At 44.8% G+C, this 23,018-nt stretch overlaps 1 long non-coding RNA gene across 1 annotated transcript; it reads left to right on the forward strand.

Moving 5' to 3' along the window:
• The first annotated feature begins 204 nt into the window (after positions 1–204).
• Positions 205–20,742, forward strand: LOC125183973 (uncharacterized). Its single transcript, XR_007166913.2, has 3 exons — positions 205–294; positions 16,295–16,419; positions 18,466–20,742. It is a non-coding gene; the product is annotated as an uncharacterized lncRNA (long non-coding RNA).
• Positions 20,743–23,018: the final 2,276 nt, after the last annotated feature.

A 23,018-nucleotide genomic window follows, 5' to 3' on the forward strand; every position in this document is an offset into this window, starting at 1 on the left:
TTCATTATTGCCTGATGCTTTACTCTGAACTGGTGCACCTACAGTGTTGGGAAATAGTACCCAAAACAGATGCAAATGCCCTGGCTGAAATGGAGTAGCAGGCTTAAAGACTCCACCCAGTTAGCATCATCTGTGTTTCATTAGGATTCATTTTGGAGAGGCCCGGAGCCAGCCTCTAAAACTAGTGGCTTTGCCCTCAGTAGAGTTTGGTGCCTAGCTATGGGAGAGGCTGGGAGCTGAGTTTCTGTGAATCTTCTTCTGTTGATTAATTTGCTCCGTGGACGGTCCTGCCAGGTGAGCCCCTGAGAGATGTGTAGCTGTCACCTCTGAAAAAAAGAAATCCTCGTTCTCTGTCCCCTTCATTACACTAATCATTTCTTCCTGCTCTTGTTGGACAACAAGATTAATATTTGTTCTTTGCCTCTCTTTTGGGGGCTTTCTGAAATGGGCTGGTTTTATTTTCCCCTACATCTTCTTTAGCCTTTTCCTCTTTGGTGGACATGTTACTGAAGTGAGAAGTAGCCCACTTCATAGCTTCAAGAAACCATAGAAAAAAATATAGTTTGGTAGGGAACTTTAAAAATAAAAAATGAGGAACCTTCCACTCCCCAACCCTGACATAGAATGAAGACTTTAAACCAATTTTTCATGTTGCTCTGAGCATTGAAGCCTTGCTCCTTCTTCTTCCCACTAAATGCTACATTTCCAAGTTTATTCTAGTGTTCTTTCTAAAGATATGGAGGTCTTCAACACTAATAAGAAGTAGCAGGTTAGCCAAGGAGAAGAGAAGGCTTGATTCTTCAAGCAAATGAGGTCTGAGACAGTTAAATATTTTTATGTGAAGAAAGCAAAACTTTCCTTACTCCTGTAGCAGCACTGCTGGGGTGAGGTATCTAGCTTCATGTGAAGCAGCACAGGCAATAAGTTTGTTTGCTGCAAAAGTGCACTTTGGTTGGATGCTCTATTTACAAGTGTCTGCCTGAGCTTTGGAAGCCGTTTTGGATGAAAGAGAGAAGGACGTGTTTTATGGAAGGGTGTGGGAACAAGGTGAAAGTTGAGAAATAAAGAAATGCCTCAGTTCTTAATTTTGGGACCAAATTCTTTCAGTGAGGTGAACTATTATTCACTATATTATCACAGGCATTAAAATATTTAAGCAAGGGGGTAGTTCTGGTAAAGTTTAAGTATTTAGATGCTTAGCTTGTGGTTGGGGATGAGAGACCACAAGTGTTTACTGAGGCATTTGCTGAAGCCTGCGTGTCTACAGTAAGCCAAAGTCCATGAGTTTGTGAGCTGTACCACTTCTTCCCTGTGCCACAGAGTGCCTGGATCCATAGCATGAATATTTTCACATTGATAATTGATAAGCTGATGCCCTGTGGGACTGATGTAAGACCATCTGCTTTTATATCTGTAACTACCACTGACGTTGCTGGTGTGTTGGCTCAAGTAGCCCAAAGCACTTTTTGCTGACCTTCCACATTGCCTTCCCTGTGGAGCCAATGGCTAAGCTGCTAGAGCCCTATCAGCATTAAGGCTAGCAGATTCATGGTGTAAATAACCTGCATGAGGATGTTCTTGAAGCCTTCCTCAGAGGTTACAGGTGCGCTGGAGATGCCTGGAAGAAAACATGCAGGTAAAAGAGAGACCAAGAAAAAAAAATCATTAAGAAACATTGCTAGAAGTCCTCCATAGGAAGCAGTGTGTGTGTGTCCTGGGGTGCCAGTGAGAGATCGATGGGGAAAGTTTGTTTGTTGTGCTGTGTTTTGTTTTGCCATTTCTTGTCCTTTGCATGGCAGAGCTGCAGCCGAACTGCAGCTGAACGCTTCTTCATGTGCTGGAAATGAGAAAGGCTGCTTCCATGGGTCTAATGGAGCCACAGAAAAACCTTTTGAGACCTTGGCTGAGATGGTATTTAATTTAAAGGAAAAGTCTTTCTGGTCAGAACGGATGCATTCCTCCCTTTGGGCCGGGGTTGGGTGATGGTATCAGATGCTGCTTAAGAGGTGTGGATGTAAAAGCCATCTGTAGTCACAGATACGTGACCCAGTGGTTAAGTAATGGAGCAACATGCCAACACAGCCGGCTGCTCCCTAAATGTGTAGCCAGAAAGTGTTTGATTCCATTTTTGAATTGCTTTGCGGGTGCTAAGTGGAGCTATTGCATTACCAGCAATTAAGGCGCTTCTCCTCCCAGAGGCTGCTCGGGTGCTGCTTGGCCCCGGCACATAAAGCGATGCGGGCTCACAGAGCGGGCGGGCTGACCTGTCGCAGAGCATGAAGATAATGGAAATCTATTCTCCTCCTGCTGAAAACTGAGCCTTTTCAGACCACGTTGTCAAAGGGGTCTCTGCACCCTGGGGGGCTGGATGCTTTCTTTGCAGACAGCTTTATACAGAGGGTAGGAAGAAGGCCAGTTGCATCCACAGCTCCCTTTGCCACCCTAGGCTGGCTCATCCACGCAGCTCCGGTTACAAATACACTTCCTTCTGCCAGTTCATAGCATCTGCAGCACTAACTGTAACTATTTTTATCATTCTCTTTTTAAGGCACCCCCTCTTCTCTAGGAGGAGATGGGAGAAATAAAATGGGTCCCCTAGACCTACACGTAATGAATGTCGTATTTCATGTGTGCTCTGGAGAGGTGAAAAAAAAGGGCTGGGTTGAGTAACCTGGGTGTAAGCAGCTTTTAATAAGGTATATTCATGTGCCAAAGCGAATCATTCTAGTCCATTGGGTAAATATGTATCAAAGTAATTTTCAAAATACTTCTCTGCAGCCAATGAGCTGGAAAGGGTCAGTCCAACCATGCATTATTTTTTTAATGCATACGCTTATTTATTGAATTGAAGGAGGAACACAAGATCTTTCCGGTTACTTGCCCAGCTGAAGCTGTCTTTAACTTCTTTTGGCACAGCAGCTCTATTTGGAAGGAAGGTCAGTGCTGTTCTTGCTGGTGTTGGGGGTGCTCAGTGAAGGCACCCAGATCCACCACAATAGGGCAAGGGCTGTACCTGTGTCTTGCCCTCTGAGCACCAGCTCTTACCACATTTTGCATGAAATCCTGTGAGATTTCTCCTGTGAGGCCCTGAAGCAAGCCCAAGGGCAATGGGTAAGACACCCCCTTGTTGAGAATGTTCCTAGGGTTGCGTGTGATCAGAAACCCAGTGGCTTGGCGCTGGTTTTTCCAGCATGCAGAGCAGGCCTGGAGCACCTGGAAGCTTTCTATCAACCTAGCGTGGTGCCTGATGAATTTTGGTGAGCTGTGTGTAGGCAACATCTGTGCGATGTTTTTCCAGGATCATGGTTTTGTGGTTTAAATTCCATCTAGTTATCTCTTCAGGAGCCTACGTTCGGTTTTGGATGAGGACAAAACATGGACAGAACCTTATTTTTGAAGACTTGACGCAGAAAAGTTGGAGTCAGTAGCAGAAGTGTGATTAAACTTGGATTCATTCATGTGTTTTTAGATCAACTTTCATTTTGCTACAATAAATCATAAAAAAAAAAAAATCTGGGACAGTTTGACATAGACATGCAGCCAGCTGCTAGTCCCGATATCTAGCCCGGGGGCCAAGGGGAGGAGAGGGATTTTGTGCCAAGCTCTCGACCCTTCATGGAATGCTTTATCTTTATTGTGTATTTGTAGCCTTAGCACCTAGGAACGAGGGCGAAACAGCAGAAATGCCCAGTTTCCACTTCAAGAACCTAAACAACAGAAGCAATCAGTCACTTGCCTCCTCTGTAGAAAAAAGAGCATTTTCGAAACATTTTCCAAGCAGGAATTTGCATGTGCCATATTCCATCACTAATGTATCTCCAGCTGTAGCACTTTGTAAGTATACACAGATGGCTCACGTTCCTGGTTGGGATTTATAATTTGGTGGTTTGTATTTTTAAGTAAAACCTCAAGTGCTAAATAAAGAAAATGTCAGAACTCTTTAACAATGGAAAAAGGGTCTAGTTCAAAGGCACAGCTGTGGGACATCGTGGGAGTTGAATGAAACAGGAGGCTTTTCCTTGGAGGAGCTGGATATTATATTGAAACCATTATTTTTTCCCTAGTAAAGAAAAGTCTCTGGGCCTGATGACTGGGGCTGGGAGCTGTGGGTTGCTTTGCATCTGCTTTCTCCCGTGGGTGCTGGTGGGTACAAGGGCAGCCAGCAGCTCATAGAGGGTTGGGATTGTGGTGCTGTAGTTTGCAGAGCAGAGAGAGATGATCTGTCCTGAGGACTCTGCTGAGGGTAATATCCAGGTCTGTGTGTGTATATCTGTGTGTATCTATTATATATATTTATGTATATCCACATATATAAGAAAAACATACCCATCAGCTCTCACAGGTGATGATGGATGGTGTTAATGATGATAACAGCTATGCATCATCTACTTTTTTTGTGTTTTTCCTCACTTATTGCAGTGAAATGGACATAAAACAGTTCCAGCCTGTAACTCTCTCCTTACCCACAGCTAGGAGGAAACACTCTATTTTAGTCACTTTTGAGCAAAATAGTAGTGAATTAGAGGGTTAAGATTTCAAAACAGAGATGAAATGAAGTGATGCTTTAAAGTGAGTGGAGCTTTTTGTATTGCGCATGTTAATGTTTTTAATTGTCTTTGGTCTCTTCTTCTTAGTGTTGCTATCTATTTGCCTACCAGCGTAGCAGGGAGGGGGCAATGTGGGCACACTGAGCATACCAGGAAGTTCTTGCTTGCTTTATCATTAAAAAGCACTTCAGCAGCCTTCAACAATTCTTGTTTCTCTAAGTACCTTAAAACCAGTGCAAGCCAGTCCTTGGCTGTGGAAAACTGCAGGAAGGCAAACACCTGGGGACAAAGGTTTTGCTTCATTTTTTTGGTGTTGACATGCTAGCTTTGTTTTTCCAAATATTGATGTGATGTTCTTTTTTCCTGTCTTCAACAATTTTTCCTCTGTACACATACTGGGACACATACAGAGATAACCATTAAATTTTTTTGGTCTGTGTTAATCCCCTTCTTGTGTTTGCGTGAGCTGTCCTGACTTTGCAGGATGATTCAAGATGGAGAGCTGGGGAATAACTGGCATTTGTGGTGAAGGGAGAATGCCCAGCTTCTTGCTTTTAGTGTGATTAATCATCCTGTAAAAGATACTGCTGTGTAAATATGATGGCCTTTTTAAAGAGGTAGGGCCGGGAGGATAAGGTTTGTGTTGAGCCCCATGAAGCTGCCCCTGGAATAACATCTTGCATTTTCCATGATTGCCCTTCAAAATGAAAGATGTGGGAGCTGCCCAGAAGCTCTGCCCGTTTAGCTTTACAAAGAGCAAACTGAAAAGTGATTTGATCAAAGACTGAATATAGCCATGTTTTCTTTAGCTAAAGAGCTCTTCAGTGGAGCACACACGGGTGCAATGAGCTTTGAAGGCTGAAAGCTGAAGGCTACAAAACAAAGGGTCAGATTTTAACAACGAGGGAATTAACTGTTAAAAGAGTTCCTCGGGAGATGTGGTGCATCTCCTTTTGCCTTAAGACTTTAGAGCAAAACTGTATGCCTCTTTCTCAACTGTGTTATGACTCAGACAAAAAGTTTCTAGCGCAGCTGCAGCGTAGCTGGGTACTAAGTTCTCTACTTGCTGTTCATAGACTTCTGACCCTCAAATTTTTTCAAGCTGAGCTTCAGTTTAGAATACATATGAGGAGGAAATGCAAAATTGCCTTTCAAACAAATATCACAAAATACTTTCATAAGTCTTTTGCAGTCTATTTACTAATTATTTTCATGTAGTTTCTGATGGTTTCTCTCAATGATCTGAGTGGTCTCAAGCTGACTGAGGTCTGGTGCCCCATTTTTTTGGGCACCAGAGCCAAAACTGAGCTATGCTGAACTTAGCAACTCCTGTTCTGTCTCTGGATTTGCTTCCCCTTACATTTATTGATTGTCAGTTGATAGCAGATACCTCAAATATTCTTATTTTATTCACTTATAAATTAACCCTCCATTTTTTTTCTAACCAAGCTCATCAGACACATTTAACATCCAAGCTGAAATTTGCTTTTGATAGTGATGATGCTGTACAGCTAATTTTCATGTCACTTAGGTTTGCTTAGCTATCATAAACTTTTGATTTTTTTTTTTTACAAACTCTCAAAGATATTTACTGGTTAATTAAAGTTATTTGGAGGCTTGAGGACAGAAATACCTTGGCGTAGCTGAGACAGTCCAATGAGGAATAGCAACTGTGATGAAACTGCAGTTGGAGCACTTGGTAGGGTGGAGAGAGGACCAACAGTATCTGTGTGATGAGGCCTGGGAAGGGAGAGAACAAAAACTTCCCTGTTTCCATCTGGAATTGCATTGCCACAGGGGAAGCACCAAAATGAAGGGAAACTGGGCATGAAGTGCATTTACAGCAGGGGAGCACTTGACTTAATTTAGCAGGCAGCATAGGGATAAGATGAAATTGCAAGCTCCAGCAAGTGTCAGATTTTAAGATGTGTTTAGGTGCTTACAGACACTTCCTTGGATGCCTATGGCACCTCCAGTTACAACATACCTTTCATAACCTATGGCCAACATGATTTAGGAACAAAAATTCATGTTCCTGTAAGAATTATCATGCTTGGCTGCTTGCAGAGGACAGGAGGGTTGAAATTTCTGCCAAGGCATCAAAGAGGGTGTCAGAGGCCACCCTTAATGAAACCAGCATCAACAGCTGCCTCTGGGCAATAGCAGCAAAGAGGTTGAGCCTTAGGGATCATAGCTTTGTGAGAAAGTTATTTGCAACTGTGATTTATAACACTGCTTGCTACAGGGGTCATAATGATGTCTCTTCTCACTCTGCGTTGGACTTGCAAGTCCAGGGTATCACCCAGAGAGAGGCTGGCAATTGGCAAATGATTTAATGCTGTTGTTTGATAGAAAGAGAGATTAAAATGTGCGTTGTGGCGAGCTGATGCTGAAGTCCAGAAAACATGTCTCTTCTTCCCATCCTTTTGACTGCCCAGCAATAAATCTATTGGCCTGAGATGCCCACCCAATAATAACAAAAATACATTCTTTGTCATCTGAACTATTTATTGCATTTATAGATCATAGAGCTGGGCAACGTCATGATTGATTGAGCAATTCTCCATCTCCCCTGATTGCCCAGGACTTGCAGCCTAAACAAGGTCACTGACCTGACCCCAATTACAGTGGATCAAAACAAAAAGGGGAATTTAGCACTGTCTTTTCCTGCTCATCTTAGATAGGAGGAGAGACAACTCCTGAACTGCTGAGAAGAGTAATGATTTATTTCGTAACTTCTATCTAACATCATGCTGTAGGATGCTGAGTGCCCAGCTGGTGTAAATCAAAGGGAGTCCTTTGGGAGCTGCTCAGTTTCTGGGGACCGTTCCCAGTTCGCACCAGTTGAGGCACTGGTATCACATATGGTCCCTTCTTCTGAGCGAGCCTACTCCCTGGTTGAGGAAAAAATGGTCCTGGTGGAAACCCTTACCTTCCTCAATAGAACAGGGGCAGAAAAGATGACAAAAAAGCTCATGGGTTGAGATAAAGACAGGGAGATCACTTACAAGTTACCATCACTGGCAAAACTGATAGGGGAAAATTAATTCATTGCCAATTAAATTAGACTTGGATAGTGAGAAACAACGAGAACATTCAAACACCTTTCCTCCACCATCTGCTCAGCTTCACTTCTTCATTTCTGACTCCTCTACCCCCTGACTGGAGTGGTGCAGAGGGATGGGGACTGGGGGTTGTGGTCATTCTGTAACCAACACCTCTCTGCCGCTCCTTCCTCTTCACGCTTTATCCCTGATCCACTGTGGGTCTTCTCCACAGGTTGACATTGCTTCAGGAGATAAGCCTCAGCTCTGGTGTGGGGCCTTGGTGGGCTACAGGATGGATCTCTGCTCTGGCAGGAGCAGAGGATCTACAGGATCTCTGTTCTGGCACCAGGGGCACTTCCTCACCCTCCTCCTTACTGCATCACCTTGATGCTGGCAGGGCTTTATCTCCTTTTTTTAAAAAAATTTTTCCCCCCTCAGTGCTGCCAGTATGGCTGACAGGCTGTACTCTGTGGAGAGGTTGTTGAGGAACCTTCTGGAACCTTCCAGAACTGTCCTCTCCTCAAAGAGGCCACACATAGAATAGAATAATAGAATCATTAAGGCTGGAAAAGACCTCCAAGATCATCTGGTCCAACTATCACCCTACTACCAATGTCACCCACTAAACCATGTCCCTAAGCACCATGTCCAACCTTTGCTTAAACACCCTCAGGGACGGTGACTCCACCACCTCCCTGGGCAACCCGTCCCAACGCCTGACTGCTCTTCCTGAGAAGAAATGTCTCCTCATTTCCAACCTGAACCTCCCCCGGCGCAACTTGAGGCCATTCCCTCGTGTCCTATCACTGGTTCCCTGTGAGAAGAGGCCGACCCCCAGCTCCCCACACCTTCCTTTCACGCCCATAAGATGGCGGCACAAGAGTTGACGAGTTCAGCTCTCTCAGCAGTTTGGCCAAAGGCATCCTCCAGGTACTGAGCTTCTCCTCCAGGTACTGAGCTTCTCTTCCAGGAGCTGAGCTTCTCCTTATTGTTCTGCCTTATTTCAGCTCACTTGACCCCAGTGCTGCGTGCAGTCATCTTGTGAAGGCTGCAGAGCAGGTTGGTGTGAGGCGGTGTCTGGCTTCAGAGGAGGGAAGTGTTTGCTGATCTCTCTTGCCAAAGTCAGACTTCAGACTCAAAGTTATTTTTAATTAATAATAATACAAAAATAATCTGCAGCTTTTTCAGCTGTTGATTTATTTTTAACTAAACTTTTCCTCACGAGGTCAAAAGGGTGGTTTAAAAATAAAGGATTCCAGTGTCCAATCCCCAAGGACAGATTGGGGTTTATTTAAGGTGTGTAACATTGGGCTGGCATGTCCCTTCAGCTCATTTTACTAGTTTTATAACTGCAGTTCAGGCATCCCCTACAAAAAGTATCACTAGAAGCAACATGCTGTTAGATTTTATTTTTATTTCTCTGATTGCTAGTTAGGCCCCCCTTAGCAGCTTGATGCTTCCGTACCTTCTCAGTTTGCTATTGAGGAAAAAAAATAAATGTACAGATACTGGAAAAAAAAGTCATATTATGATGTATTTTCCCCTGTGACAGAAGAATTAGCACCATGTCCTGTCCCTACTGGTGAGTGGGTCTTTTTTTTGTCTCTGGATGCTCTTCTGTATGAAGAACTGTAAGAAGGTAACTTCTGTTTTCCCTTTCTGTGTGCCTGTGTTTTCCATATGTTTCTATATGGGCCGGGAGAAATCTTACTAGACAAGGGGGAGTGATTCTACCCTGCAAAATTATTTGCTCAGTTAGAGGCTTTTAATAATGCATGGAAGAATTAGAATCGCCCTGCTGTTGCATGTGGCAGAAGGAAGGGAAGCTGCCCTGCGGGTACATTCAGTAGGCTATCAGAGCTGGGGACTGCTCAGAGATGTTGGAATAGCCATCTGACCAACAAAAACAAACAAAAACCCAAACAGTAATTGACTTGCCCTGCCTCTTTTTATCCAGTGAATGAACGGCAGCCACTGAAACAAATACTCAGTAGAAGCGCAGTGGGTGACTGTCATTTTTCTGATCTGCGTTGTGAGGGGCCCAGGAACTGAGAGTTTTGCCACAAGCATGGGATTTCAGCTGAACAAAAGAAAGTTGCAGAGAAAGTAGGAAGTAGGGCGGTTGAAATCACTTTGTCGTTCTCAAGGAGATGTTCACCCCATGTTTTGCCACCTGATGGCATGGTCTGTGTATGGGAGGGAGCCATACATGATCCACCCAGCCCCTTGTGTGTCTACCATTTATCGTGGTCCATGCATATGTGTTAAATACACACATTCCCCAAATGCATCTGGTTTGTATAGCTGCAATATGGCTTTGATTTCCCACAGGAATCCCTCATCTCTAATTTGTCTATGCATTTATGTTTTCATAGTAAGCATTTATGCCATGGCTTTACAGTAAGCTAAGTCCATACGTCCATGTATTGTGCCTGTGTAGCATCCAATACAGCAAGGCTATGTGAGAGTCATCCATTTAAAACTGTGCTTCCTAGCTTTGAGGTCTTTGAAGATTTTCAGCACTGAGAATCTCTCAAAGTTACCTTCATTTTCAGACAAAATTCTTACTGAAATCGGTGAAGAAAGCCAGGGTGGTTATTCAGGTGCTTGAATATGAAGTCAGTTTTAAGTACTGAGGTTTGCCACTGTTGGCTCTCATACACATTGAGCTGCACCCACTGCTAATTGCATAATAAATCAGTGCAAATTGCAGTGTTATGGTGCTCCGCAGTGGCCTTAGCAAACCTAAGTCCTCTGCTTGGCAAGCAGCAGCTGCCCTGGATGAACCCACCATTCTGCTGCTCCTGGGTGCACCAGCTAAAATCAGTTATAAGCAGATAGGAAGAAACTAGTAGAAAAAGTATGCAGTGTTGGACTGATGAAGCAAGGATCCCCAGGATTTAAGAGCATTAATCCTCTTGATATCAGTAACAATGATGCTTTTTAATTGTTTAATGATCTTTTAAATATCCCCCTAAGGAAAAAGCTAGTTTTCCACCATGTGAGGTTTGCTGTCTACCTTGGAATAGATGAAGCTTTTGGAAACTAGAGGTAAGGACTAGACTAGAGCTTAAGTAAAATTGTCCAGCATATTGCACCAGCACCTCTGCCTCTTACTGTGGTTGGCAAAACCTCTAGCAAGTGGTGAAATGCGTTTGTACAAAAGTGGAAGCTGCAGCTCTTTACAGTTTCAGGGCAGTGTGTGCCAACCTCATCCTGTACCAAGAGCTGTTGCTGGGATGCGGGTGATGGTGTGTTGCAGTACGCACGCAATTAGGTTTCATTTGTAAATAATTTAGCAAGGATATTTTGATTTTCCTAATTTATTCTGAAGGATAGATCTTCCCTGCTGGGTTGTCAATCAGCAGGCATCTAGTGGCATCTCCATGTTTTGGTGGTGATCAGATGAAAAAAGGAAAGAAGGGTTGCAGCAACGGTTGTGTGTCAGTCCTTGGGGATACATCCTTGGTGTGTGAAGTACAGAGGCCTTCTTATATGATAAATCGCTGCAGGGACTAAGCATGTCCATCACGGACAGATTTGTACTGCATGAGGTGCTGAACAAAGAGGAGGCAAAAACCTGGCTGTTGTCCCAGCCAGGCCACTGGGAGGGTGCATACGTAACCTGAAGTCCGTGCGTGATGCTCCTAGCACCGGAGCCCAACTCTGTAAGGTTTTCCCACACCATGAGGATTTTCAGCATTTCAAAGGATTTCCCAAACTGACCCAAGTTCTGTCCTGAGACTCTACAAAAGTAGAAAGGGAACTTTATTTTAAATCAAATCAATTTAAATACTTTTTTTTTTTTTTGACAAACTTTCTGTTGAAAAGCTGTTTCAGTAGAAGATCTGCAGACAGCACTGGCAATAGTCAGTAGTGAAGACTCCTATCTTATGTAAGTTAAACACTGTTAGTGGATCAGGGACTTGAAGCTGCTCAGGTGCTCAGATTCATTTTATGATTCAAAACGATGAAAATCCCAAACTGTAAAAGGTATTTTAACTTTATCTGCACAAGACTCTGCATTGTTCATTCCTTCTATTAATGAATATTTATGTGTGTGTGTTTAGGGCTTCATATATGTGGACAAGAAACAAATATTTTTGAGGGTGAATTATAAGCAAGCATGCTGGAGAGATACTGTTTCTTCAATAGTTTCAAACCCAGGCATAACCTGATTTATTACAGTTTGTCCTTATTTGTAACAAATGTTTTTCTATTGCCCCTATTAGTTGGTGACACGGTTTCTGTGGTAAATGAATGACATGTGGAGGTAATGATGACAAGGGGCTGATATTGGATGGCAAGGGGAAAGGGGGGCTTGGTGCAACAACATGCCCTGCTGAGGTTGATCCAAGGACACTTATCAATCAAAATGGTGACAGCAGCCAGGGAAATTTAATTGGAGATTCATTGAACCCTTAATGATGTGACAAAGAAAAAATAAGGAGGCTAAAAAAGGCTTCTGGGCTTTTCTTCCCCCCTTGTTCTGCCAGTTCTTAGAAGGAGAAGGGGACCGTGGGATTGCCAAAGGCGCCTCTTGTCATTGCATCTGTAAGAGGTAATCATTGCGCTTTGAAAGGGAGCAAAGTGTTCGGAGAGGTGTGTGTATATATATTTCACTGCCTCAGTACAAAAAGGGGGTTGACAAAGACCTTTTCTTTTACTCATGTGGCGGGCCTACCTGCCTCTTGATCATAATTGGAAGTATTAAAAGAAATGCTAACAAGGTACACGTGCCTTGCATGAAAATGGGGTAAAACTGTATAGTGGCTTGGGCAGTGTTCCCCACAGAAAGGTTTATTCAAACCCTTCTTTCTCCTAATCTTGTTTTATCACCAACAAACATGATGAGTTACATTTGGGAGCCTGCAATCTGTTGTAACTCAAGAGCTGAGCTACATGGCTTCTAAGTGACGGGATAGATAAAATGCTACCTTTTTATTTTTTTTTCCTGAGCTGCCTTTTAAAATCAGCACGGGTGCTTAGGGCATATGGATAGCTTCTGTTATTTAGTTTTTGCATACATTTCCATAAATAATACCTTAATAAAATGTTGTGGCAATGCCCACCATGTGGAGGGTGCTCTTTGCAGATGCAAGGAATCTGTTCGTTTTTGTCCACCTACAATTCTTTCTCTTTGAATGTGGCATGTAAGAGCTTGCTCTCTGGTTTGGGAGGACGCTGCTGGGAAAAACATTTACTGTGCTTGTGATCTTACTCATCTTTTCCATTGATTAGAAAATCCCCCCTCCTTGTTTTGCATCAGCTTGCTTATTTCACTGTTCAGACTGGAGAAAAAGGCAGCAAAATGGGACTAAGCCATGTACCGGTAAGATGACTTGTCTCTGTTAAATTCCTGAAGTACAGCAGCTCCATATCTATATATTTAGGTATTTAAAGAGTTGATAAATACGTTAATAAATATATATAAAGAGCTATATATCTAAATATTGTTGTGGCCACAAGCCAAGCCCTGTGCGTACGCATGCTTTAATGTGATAAGTTGCTTTGGCCAAATTTGTGAGGTTGGGGGCAAAATTAAAATGCAAAGGGGAGCCCACCCCCAGTTTGCCTCCCCCCTCCATCCTCACTGCAATTTTCTGACAAAGGCTGATAGGAACTGATCTGGAGGTAGCACACACACCATGAGATGGGATTCAGTAATCCTCACCTTATCTCTTCTGATTTCTCAAGCTGGCGATGTGCGTCGATAATTAAAGTGAATGGCAAGCTGCAGTGCCACCCTGACCTCTGGGGTACCAATTGCCATTAATAATAATGCAGCCAGACAATACAAGGTTTTAGCACCACATTAATACAGACAGGGCGAGAAAAAGCGGATAAAGCCAAAGGGATAAGGCAAACCCCTCAGTGTCATCTGGGTATCCTTTCATGCTGATCTCTCCCTTCATGCTCTTTGATTCCAATTATTCTCTTCTTTTTACAGGCAGGAATATTTGTTTAATTATGCCGTGGGATGGGAGGGGGAAGGACGTAGGACAGATTTGGATCTAGTTACTTTTTTTTTTGACTCTTTGGTAGTTGTATCTGCTCAAAACTGTATTTGTATCAGTTCTCACAGTGACAAAAACTGCATTTGGAGACCTTGTATGTCTGACCAGACCCACACATCAGTTCCCTGTAGCTTTAGTCACAACCTGAAGAGCCTGTGCTGGAAAATGCAGGCACAATTGCTGTGTTGCCAGCTGAGAGAGCAGCTCACTGCACCTCTGAGGTTATGCCAAAGCTTGCAAGAAAGAGCAGTCCCCTGGTATGCTGCTACCTCTGTACTTGGGTAGCTGAAAAATTAGCCTGACTTTGTCACTGTGCAGGACTTTCCTGAGGTAAAGTGGGAGTATCTGCAATTCCTAGCCTTCCTTCTATTGTCCTAAAGCACACGGACACCTGTGAGGTGTAATACCAGGCAAATCTACGTTAGAGTTTAGATGTTATTCCTAGGCATAGAAATGATGGATGGAGGGATTTCCAAAAGCCTTTAATGTCACCCAAGCTCTGCTCTTAAGTCAAGTGAAGCTTTGCCACCAATTTTGGTGACTGCTCGGCTTAGTGAGATCCCAATGTCACTCTTATGCCTATATCCTCTGTTGTCCTTCTGTGTTCCCCAGTTCAACAAAAACCCATGAACCTCTCACATTGTGTGAGTAGAAATGGAAATTTTCTGTCAGGTAATAATGTGTGTGTATCAGAAACTGCTGTCAGGACTGGAGCTAGGGATTTCTTTGTCCTGCCCTGGAAAGGGTTTCGCAGCACTCCTTCATGAGCACAGCCCACTTGGAGAGGCCTTCCGTGGTGTTTCACTTTGCTAGGACCCCCTGTGCCTAACCAATGGGACTGAGCAAGCTGTCATCTTCTGGCTATCCAAATAGCCCTGCCATCCTTGCATTGCCTAACTGGCTTCTGGAAAATGTATTCATGGTCATTTTTACGTCATAAAGGTTTAGTCACGCTCCCCTTCTCTGTATTTTCATGAAGGTATAGCAGTGCCCCTTCCATTTGACTTCCAACCTATCTGTGCTCTTTTTGAAATTGTTTTCCTCCTCTCCTTGCGTTCCCAGTTTGGCAGGGCTTTCTGATTTTTTCCTTTTTTTTTTTTCTTTTTTCTAAAGGACATTTGCCCTGGCTCCTTCAGTGTTCATGTAGCTTTGCCCTTTGAGGTGGCACAGTTTACACGGTATTTTTGTTCACGGTTGGTCTTAGTGCCATAGTCTAGTTGTTCACTGCTGGCACTGCAGCTGGTCTCGTGTGTTATTTACCCCCTGTATCCACACTGCAGGAAAAACGTGCACAAAGAAGGAGCAATTTTTGGAGATCACGTGGCTGGGAATGATAGCCCCAAGCACGTTTATTTCAGAAATGGCTTTGCCCCGAAGCTCCGTGTCCCAACAGTCCTGCAAACTTTGCAGGATCAGGGGTCCTCTTCCCTTCTTTGCCATTTCGCCCAATCTCTAGTTAATTTGATCTCTATCTGAGTGCACCAGGGAGAGAACATCTATTAAACAATAAAATAGACCGATTGTGATGTATTTTCAAACGCTTTGGGGGAATTCTACAAAATTAAGTATCAGAATTGTTTTTCTTATTGGCAACTATTGATCTCTGGCTGTGCCAGTTTCTCTCATTAACACTTTTATTACCTTGTCAATCACAGCACAACCTGCGCTAACCAGAGGCTAAAAGGATTTACCGTTATTAACAAAACTGTCTGGTGCCTCAGAGCAATAAAAACAGCTGAAACCACTGGGGAAGGGAGAAGTCTGCAGAGATTTTGGTAGCATTTTAGTCTGGAGACTGTGATTCAGAGGAAAAAAAAAATCCATAAAATAGGAGCCAGTTTCTCAGCTGATGCAAATGGTCGAATCATGTTAGAAGCATCGGAGCCACAGGGACATCTGTCTGCAAGTAAATGTCCGGCCAGGAATTCAGGATCATATCTAAAAATACAGAGTTTGCGGGCCAGAAGCCCAGTAGGCAAGGCGGTCTGTGAACACTGAGTCACGCCTGCTCAAGCCAAGGTGGTCCAAGGGCTGCAACTGGCTTTTGTGACCCAAGAGCCCAGTTTAGGGAACTCTTTAACTTGGTAAATCAGTCCCTGGAGGTGAGCGTGTCCTTACAGGTTGAAAAAGGATCTTTTAGGCTTTTGCAAGTCTCGAAAACGGGTTGCTGTGAGTAACTGGGGGAATGACTGTCGACAGGGGTTGGCTGTGCATTGTAATGAAGTCAGGGGCATCTGGTGTGCGCATGATAACACGGTGACAGCAAATGTGATAGCAGGCTTACTGCATGTGCCTTTCAATAGGAAGAATAAAAAAATCCTTTTCTTTTCAAAAGCATCCTGAAGTTGGTGTTGTGACAGTGTGGCAGAAGCAGAATTCTTCTCCTTCAGGGCAGGGTGTCAGAACACCCTGGGAGCTGACCCTAAAAACGCAGCGGAACATGGTGACCCTGTCAGCTCTGACCTTCATCACAAGTGTAGGAAACGAACCTGAATTGGCCCTCCCGTGATAACCTCTGGGGCAGGGTACTCACTAACAGCTTCTGGTAAGAAAGGACATGTTCCTTTCAGTACCTAGGTCTTTCAGTCTTGAACACCTTTAAATTTGCTGTGGTTAAAAATCACTGTTTGTAGTCAGCTGTGCTGTAACATTTATAAACAGAAGTCTGCACCCTTATTCTCAGTTTCCAGGTGACAAAGTAGAAGTGTTGAGTTCTGGCGTGACTTGGAGAGCTGACCCTCGAGCTTGACACAAGAAGATGCTGTTTGTGCTGGCAGTGGGAGAGCTCTGTGTCACAGGAATGTGAAGGTGATTGGAACAGAGGGTCCCATCCCGATTATTTAGCATCCTTCAATATCTGAGTGCTCTGCTTGCTTGCTTGTTTACTTAGGGTAACATTTCTAGTGGCATTTATATTAAGGAGTCAAAGTGCTGGTACACCTATGAGCATTTGATTTCTCAGGATGTCCCTTCCTCTTGCTGTTGCTGCTAAACAGGCAAAGGTCCAAGGCATTATTATTTTTTAAAAATGGTAGATAAGGCCCTCTGTCACTATTTCCTTTTGACAGTGTCATTGGAACCTGGTTTTCAATGTTTGTTTTCTACCATAGTCCAGAATTTTTGTCACTCCTGCTAACCTCCAAGGTCACCTAGACGCTTCAGGGATGCAAGGCTGCTCACCGGAGTAAGGAAGCAATTGAAAAAAGGCACAAGATGGCTGAAGACAGCCATTAAAATCCTGCTCTGGCTCTAAATATAGCAACCTTTCCATGCCAGTCTCCTGTAATTTGCGTGTTGAATTAGCATCTCATTAATCTCTTATTAGGGACACTGGAAACCTAATGACAAAAACAAACGCAGCATGTGCAAAGAAGAATAATAGGAGGAATGAAGTGAATAAAAGAGCTTTTTTTTTTTTTAAGCTGCAGTCTGTCAGCTTACTTGTGGTTTCTGACCACCCTGGTGTCAGGAGGCTGGAGGTGCCCTCCTCACACAGACAAGGCCAAAGGATAAAACCCCAAAGGATGGCAGCAGACCCTTAGTGGGCTGGTGCACCTGACAGTTGGACTATTCACATGCAACATGCATTTTGGTGGAGGGTTCCCGGCCCCTGCCAGCTTCCCAGGGTTCTGAGAAGTAAGGCATTGGGATCAAAGGTCTTGAATTGTGGGTTTCAGAACCACATTTCCCCCAAAAGGTGAGGAATAAGGGGGGAAATTAATTGGGTCTTTCTGATTTTCCAAGCTTTGTTGAGGAATTTCTGCCTTTCTGAGCTTAGTTCTATCTAATTTTCGGAGTTCACAGCAATGAGCCCAGACACCACAGCTCATATCAATTCTCCCCAAATGACCGAGCACTTCAGCGTGCACATTCCTGTCACTGAGTTTGCTGTTAAAGTGCTCCAGTAATAAGGTACCAATTAGATTATCTCCCCCTTAGAAGCATAGTGCAGCTGCAAAATGGATATCATATCATTAGCACCTTTCCCTGGCATCGTCCCAGGGGATGGAAACACCAGACTGTGGGAGCAACTTAGAGCTGACAGCCCCTCGCAGTTTTGGTGGAGCAGAGTGGATAACAGAAGAGGAGTGGGGCTAAAAGGGTGCTGCTGGCCGTGCTTTCTGCAGACTGCAGTAGGGCAATTCTGCTGGTACCTAAAAGGCCAGCTCTGGCAAGCCTGAAATCAGAAACCTCCGATTTCCTAAAGAAAAAGGACTGTGGAAAATGCGAAACTCAAAAGCAGAAGCTAGGATATTTAAGGAGAGATGTGGTAGGAGAACTGAGTGTGCAGCAACATAAAGCATAGGGTTCCATGAACCTCAAGGGGGTTTTGCTCTAAAAAGGCAGGATCAGGCCCCAGAGCAGGCGAGGGAAGGGTGCTCACCCCCCCTGGTCAGTGCCAGCAGTGCCTGGCTCGTGGGCTGAAACTTGGGTGTGGGTAAGCTACAGTCAGAAATCCAGCACATGAAAGTGAAATTAGACACTCGTAAATCAGGGACCACATGAAAACAATCCTTTGGGGACTGTGGTGAGCTATTTCCTCATCAGATTTGGCTGTAATGTATTGGATTACATTAAAAAACAAAACAAAACAAAAATGGTAATGCAAGCCATGCAGAGCATGGAAATGCTTTTCAGTTCCTCTTTATAAGCATGTTACCAGAAATAATTTGGGTCTGCGTTTATCTGGCCTGTCGAGTTCCAGGGTGCTGGCGCTGTGCAACCAGGAATCGGTTAGTTTAGAGCTGTTTTGCTGAATGAAACACAAGAAATTGTGGTCCGCGCAGCCTCTGACCAGATGTCTGTCATGCATGGAGGCCCAGGTAGTGGTTATGCTCTCTTTGTGTCCCCCAGCCATCACGAAGGTCCAGTCACAGTCCTTGCTGTTCCGGAAAGCCTTCCAGTTGTTGTTTGACAGAGAAGAGCTGGCAAAAAAAGAGGTGTGTGGTAGAGTGCACAAGGGTTTGCCGCCCCGCTGTGTTGTGCTGCTTGGCAGCCTCCTTGCACGCCTGCTGGTGGAGCTAGGCATCAGCACTCGATCTCAACCTCTGCCTCCAAAGCACTGGACCAAGGATGATTTGGCAGTGGGTGATGCGCTGGTGCTGTGGAGGGGTTTTCACCTTCTCTGCACCTTGCCACCACTGCGGTAAGACCGATGGGGTGGCCACTCCTCACTGCTCCCACTGAGCAACCTTGCTAAAACAGGGCTGCTCCTAATTTTCAAGCATCTGACCTTGGAGAGGAAGCCCTCGCTGGCGCCTCTTACAAAGACAATGCAAATCTAATCGTACTACTCTAAACTTCTTATTAATTTCTCCATACTGTGGCCTCTAGCTGTTGGGTCTTTAAGACGTGGCACGTGCAGGCCGTTCTGCTTCCTCGCTGCGGTGATACGATGATGAGCCAGGCTGAAGTAACAGGAAGTTCCGCTTCATTACAGCAGTATTTGTCACCATTAACGCTCAGCAGGGAAAAAAAACAATGTATGTGCCGCCTAACTTTCAGAAGGGTGCATTCGTGTCTTCCTCTTGAGCAAAAACACGGTAGGGAGACGGAAGGAGCTTGCTAACCGGCACAGGGCCAGGCAGCGTGCAGAGGAAGAAGTGACCGTGTTCTTTTAGCCAGTGGGTCCCTGCCTCCTGCTGGGCAAAATGCTCATTCTTCTTTTCTCCAAGCGCTTGAACCCTCGGTGAGCAGATGCGTGGCTGGAGCTGAGGAGTCTTTCCCAGGCATCAATATCAAGCTCCTTGGACTTGAAATGATAGCGGAGGTGTTGGCACGGGCTCCTGTCTGGCACTTGCTCCCACCAGCATTAAATCGACTGCTGAGAGAAAATGATTGCTCGGTTCCCAAGTAAATGTCAGTAAATCTTAGAAATGAAAAGGAGCATCATGATGGGAATAATTCTCTTTTTCCTCCGAAAGCCTGTGCATGAGAGGGGAAAAAGGAACAAAAAGATTTCTCCAGCCACACTTGCTGCAGTTAATAGCAATGCCGTCTTGCCAGGAACATCAAATGGAGGAACAAAACTACTGGGTTTTGACAGCAAGAGAAAACACGTGGGCAGCTCTGGGCTTGTCCCAGGGCCAGGAGCCCAGAGGGAGCCTGAAGGAGCACAGCACTGCATTTTTGGCACTCTCCTGCTAGTTTAGCAGCTGCTAAAGAGACAGAAACAGGCACATGCCTCATTGAAAAGAGGTGCCTTGACAAAGAAAAAAGAGCTCCCGCCTGACCCAAAAACCTCTGACCCTGGCGATTAGTTCCCTGGGTTCTGGCACTGGAGCAGGCGAATGGAGAGGAGATGCTCTGCTCTTCCCTTAGATCAGTCTGTTTATGCCCAGCTAAGCACAGGTCAGAAGAGGCTTCAAATGTAGATGCCTGCATTTGCATTCCTCCTCATCATTCAGGTTTGTGTTGAGGGATGAAGACTAATGTGTTACGACATGCCTTTGGGGAAGGAGATGCTCCTGCTCGGTGAAAGCACAGCAAGTGCTTCTCTGCAATATATGGGAGAGCCTGAATCTTCTGAGGTGCTTAAAGAGCATCGTGAGAGGTGATCGTGCTTGTCTTTGGCAAAGAGGTCAGTTTAAGAAATTCCCTTTCCCACTCTTCCTCCCTGGTGCGCTGCTGTTTGCCAGCCCTTTGACCCAGGTGGTGCAACTGACCCTGCTACTGAAGCCAGCCACGTAATTACTTTCTTGAAGTCCAGAAAAGGTAGCAACGTTCAGTGGAAGTTCTTAAAAACCCTGGTATAATTGCATCAGCCTTTTCTGCAGGAAGCCTCCCCCTGGATGGCGTGCCCCGCTTACAGGCGGCGTGCTGTGGGCTGCCTAGGTTTGGAGCACAAAGCAGCCAGCCCCGGCACAGCACCCCAGGGTGCTTCTGGTGGGGGATATTTAGGTTCCTCGCTTCCTCTGGATCACCTTGTAGGCAAGGGCTCTCTGCAGAGGCTCTAAAGCCTAGAGAGACAAGGCTCCTCCACCGAAGGCTCACCCCTGTCTACCCACCCCAGCACTGGAAAGCCGCATGCTTAAAACTGTGACGCCCATGCAGTAGAAAAGCAGAACGCTGGAGGATGCTAGTGCCCCTTTGCTGTTCTTGAGCTGGGCAGCTCCATTATTTCATTTGATCAGTAATCCAGCCATAAATCTTGATCTCTTCTGTCCAGATTTTCAAGGCAGCATGACCCAAACCCCAAAGAGGTCCTGCTGTCACTCACAGCCCTGCCTGCCCCCATGCTGACAAACTCCAAAACACATCAGCAGGTTGGCTGCTGGCATATGTCTCTCCACGACTCGTCTTTCCAAAGGCAAAGTGATTGATCCTTTAAGCAGGGGTTCACTAATCAAATTCATTTATTCAGGCACTGCCCTGCTGCATGCTCTGAAAGAGCAGAGATGCCTTTCCAAACATATTTTTCAAAGCTCCTTAACAACTTAAGAGCAGCGGTCTGCAGGAGAGAGAGGGAAAGCATATCATTTAGAAACGGAGGGAAGAGGGTGCAGTGATTTTTTGTTGCTGATGTGGCATCGTATGAGGTCAGGGCTAGATGGATGAGCTCCAAATGCTATCTTGGTGCATTGAGTATGCAGCCACTTTGCCAGAGGTGACATAATGTTGGACATTTGGTCTCAGTCCAAAGTGATATTAACGTGCCACAATGACAGACAACTTGGTGAAATGTCCTCCACGCCAAGCGGGGCTGTGGTTTTCCAGTGCGCAGGGCGCTTATTGAAGGAAAAAGCCCCAACTAATGCACAGCACCTCTGCTTCACTGCAATCTCCCATGAGGCTGGCGTTGCTTATAGCAAGATGGATGAGCTTGAAGAACACGCATAGCTCCTTTCTCTACCGAAAAATGAAGACAGCCCCTCATTTATGCTCCATAGGATCTCTGTCAGTGTTGGGTACTGTGCCTCTGTCATCACCCCTACATTGAGCTGCAAGGACTGGCTGGAGCTGCTTGAATCACTCTTCCCAACTGCATTGTAAAGGCACCTTTAATAAGAAGGAGACTTGATCCTGAGGTGCTAGTTACTTATCTCGGCCTAGCTGAAAACCCTTTGGGCTGGTTTTTGCCATCAGCTGACCTTGGATGGCGACTAGCATTTAGTCTTTGAGTCTGTCTTTTCCTGCATGATAAGATAATCATAACAGAGCCAGAGCTGACAAGTGGTGTTTTGATGTAAGCAATGAGCAAACAGACAGATCAATAAGTGCTGAGCAAGGCACGCTTCACCTCATATCGTATCGACTTACTGCAAAAATAATGGGGCAACAAAATGAAAATGTGTTGTGTTCTATCTGAGTTATGGGCAGTGGTTATATATAATAAAACACAATATATTAACTCAGATGGGACTGGCTGTTGAAGAAAATACAAATGGGCAGACACGGAATGTACTGTCTCTAGATGTACACAGCAACACATCGAGATTAATTACACAGAATAGGGGAGGAAACGAAAGCAACAATAATTCTATTATTATGGCCATAGAAAAAAACATGAGAGAGATTTATGGCACTAAGAGCAAAATTTGTGTGTCCTGTTAGTCTGACTGTCTAATGTGTGAAAGATTTATGAGTCCAGTGAGTAATGATCAAAAGTATTTACAAAAGTTTACCATTTGTTAGCTTTTATTTTTGCTCTCATGGAGATTGTTTACAAGCAGCGGAAGGATGACATTGGGCTGACTGGCTGTCTGTGGGGCTTCTGCTGCAGGTTGCTTATAAACATTTTGATTTCAGCAGCTCTGATCCCCCAAAGCCAGGCGACAGCCCAGGCAGAAAGAGGCACAAGACTACGGTGAAGCAGTCTTGATGTGTTCAGAGGAAGCTTGGCTCGTGGAGGTGTAAGTTGAGGTGCACTGAGATGGGAGGCACTTTCTTGTCCTAGAGCTGCTTTTTATGCACCAGAAACTTCTGCTTTGCCTTCCCTTACCTCTGCTGATTGGTCATGATGGGGACCTGTGGGAGATTACATCTGGAAGCTGGTGCATGATGCCTATGCTTGGAGAAATGATGGACAGAGGAGGAAAGCAGAATGCCTGTGATAATCAGGTTGTAGAGAGAGAAAGGTTATAGAAAACAGCCGAATGGGTACGCTGTTGGCCATTTATCGCCTTCGAAATGGATCGAGGGTAGCTAAACAATAGGACATTTCTCACGGCTGCGTGGGCACCTATCTCATCTCCCAGCTGCAAACAGCAAACTGCGTACTCAGGGCCCCAGCGAGACGTAAGGTGATTATGGCTGCTTGGTTAATTGAGATGTGATATGACAGAGAATATAATTTACTTTGATAATAATTATCACTGACCCAGGTAGTTTTGCAAAGCTCAGGCAGAGTGCAGAGGTCTGCTCTGATGGATCATCTCCTTCCAGGAAAGACTTCTGCAGCTTCGCGG

The sequence above is a fragment of the Anser cygnoides genome, chromosome 4 (genome assembly GCF_040182565.1).
Source record: "Anser cygnoides isolate HZ-2024a breed goose chromosome 4, Taihu_goose_T2T_genome, whole genome shotgun sequence".
In the NCBI taxonomy this organism is placed as follows: domain Eukaryota; kingdom Metazoa; phylum Chordata; class Aves; order Anseriformes; family Anatidae; genus Anser; species Anser cygnoides.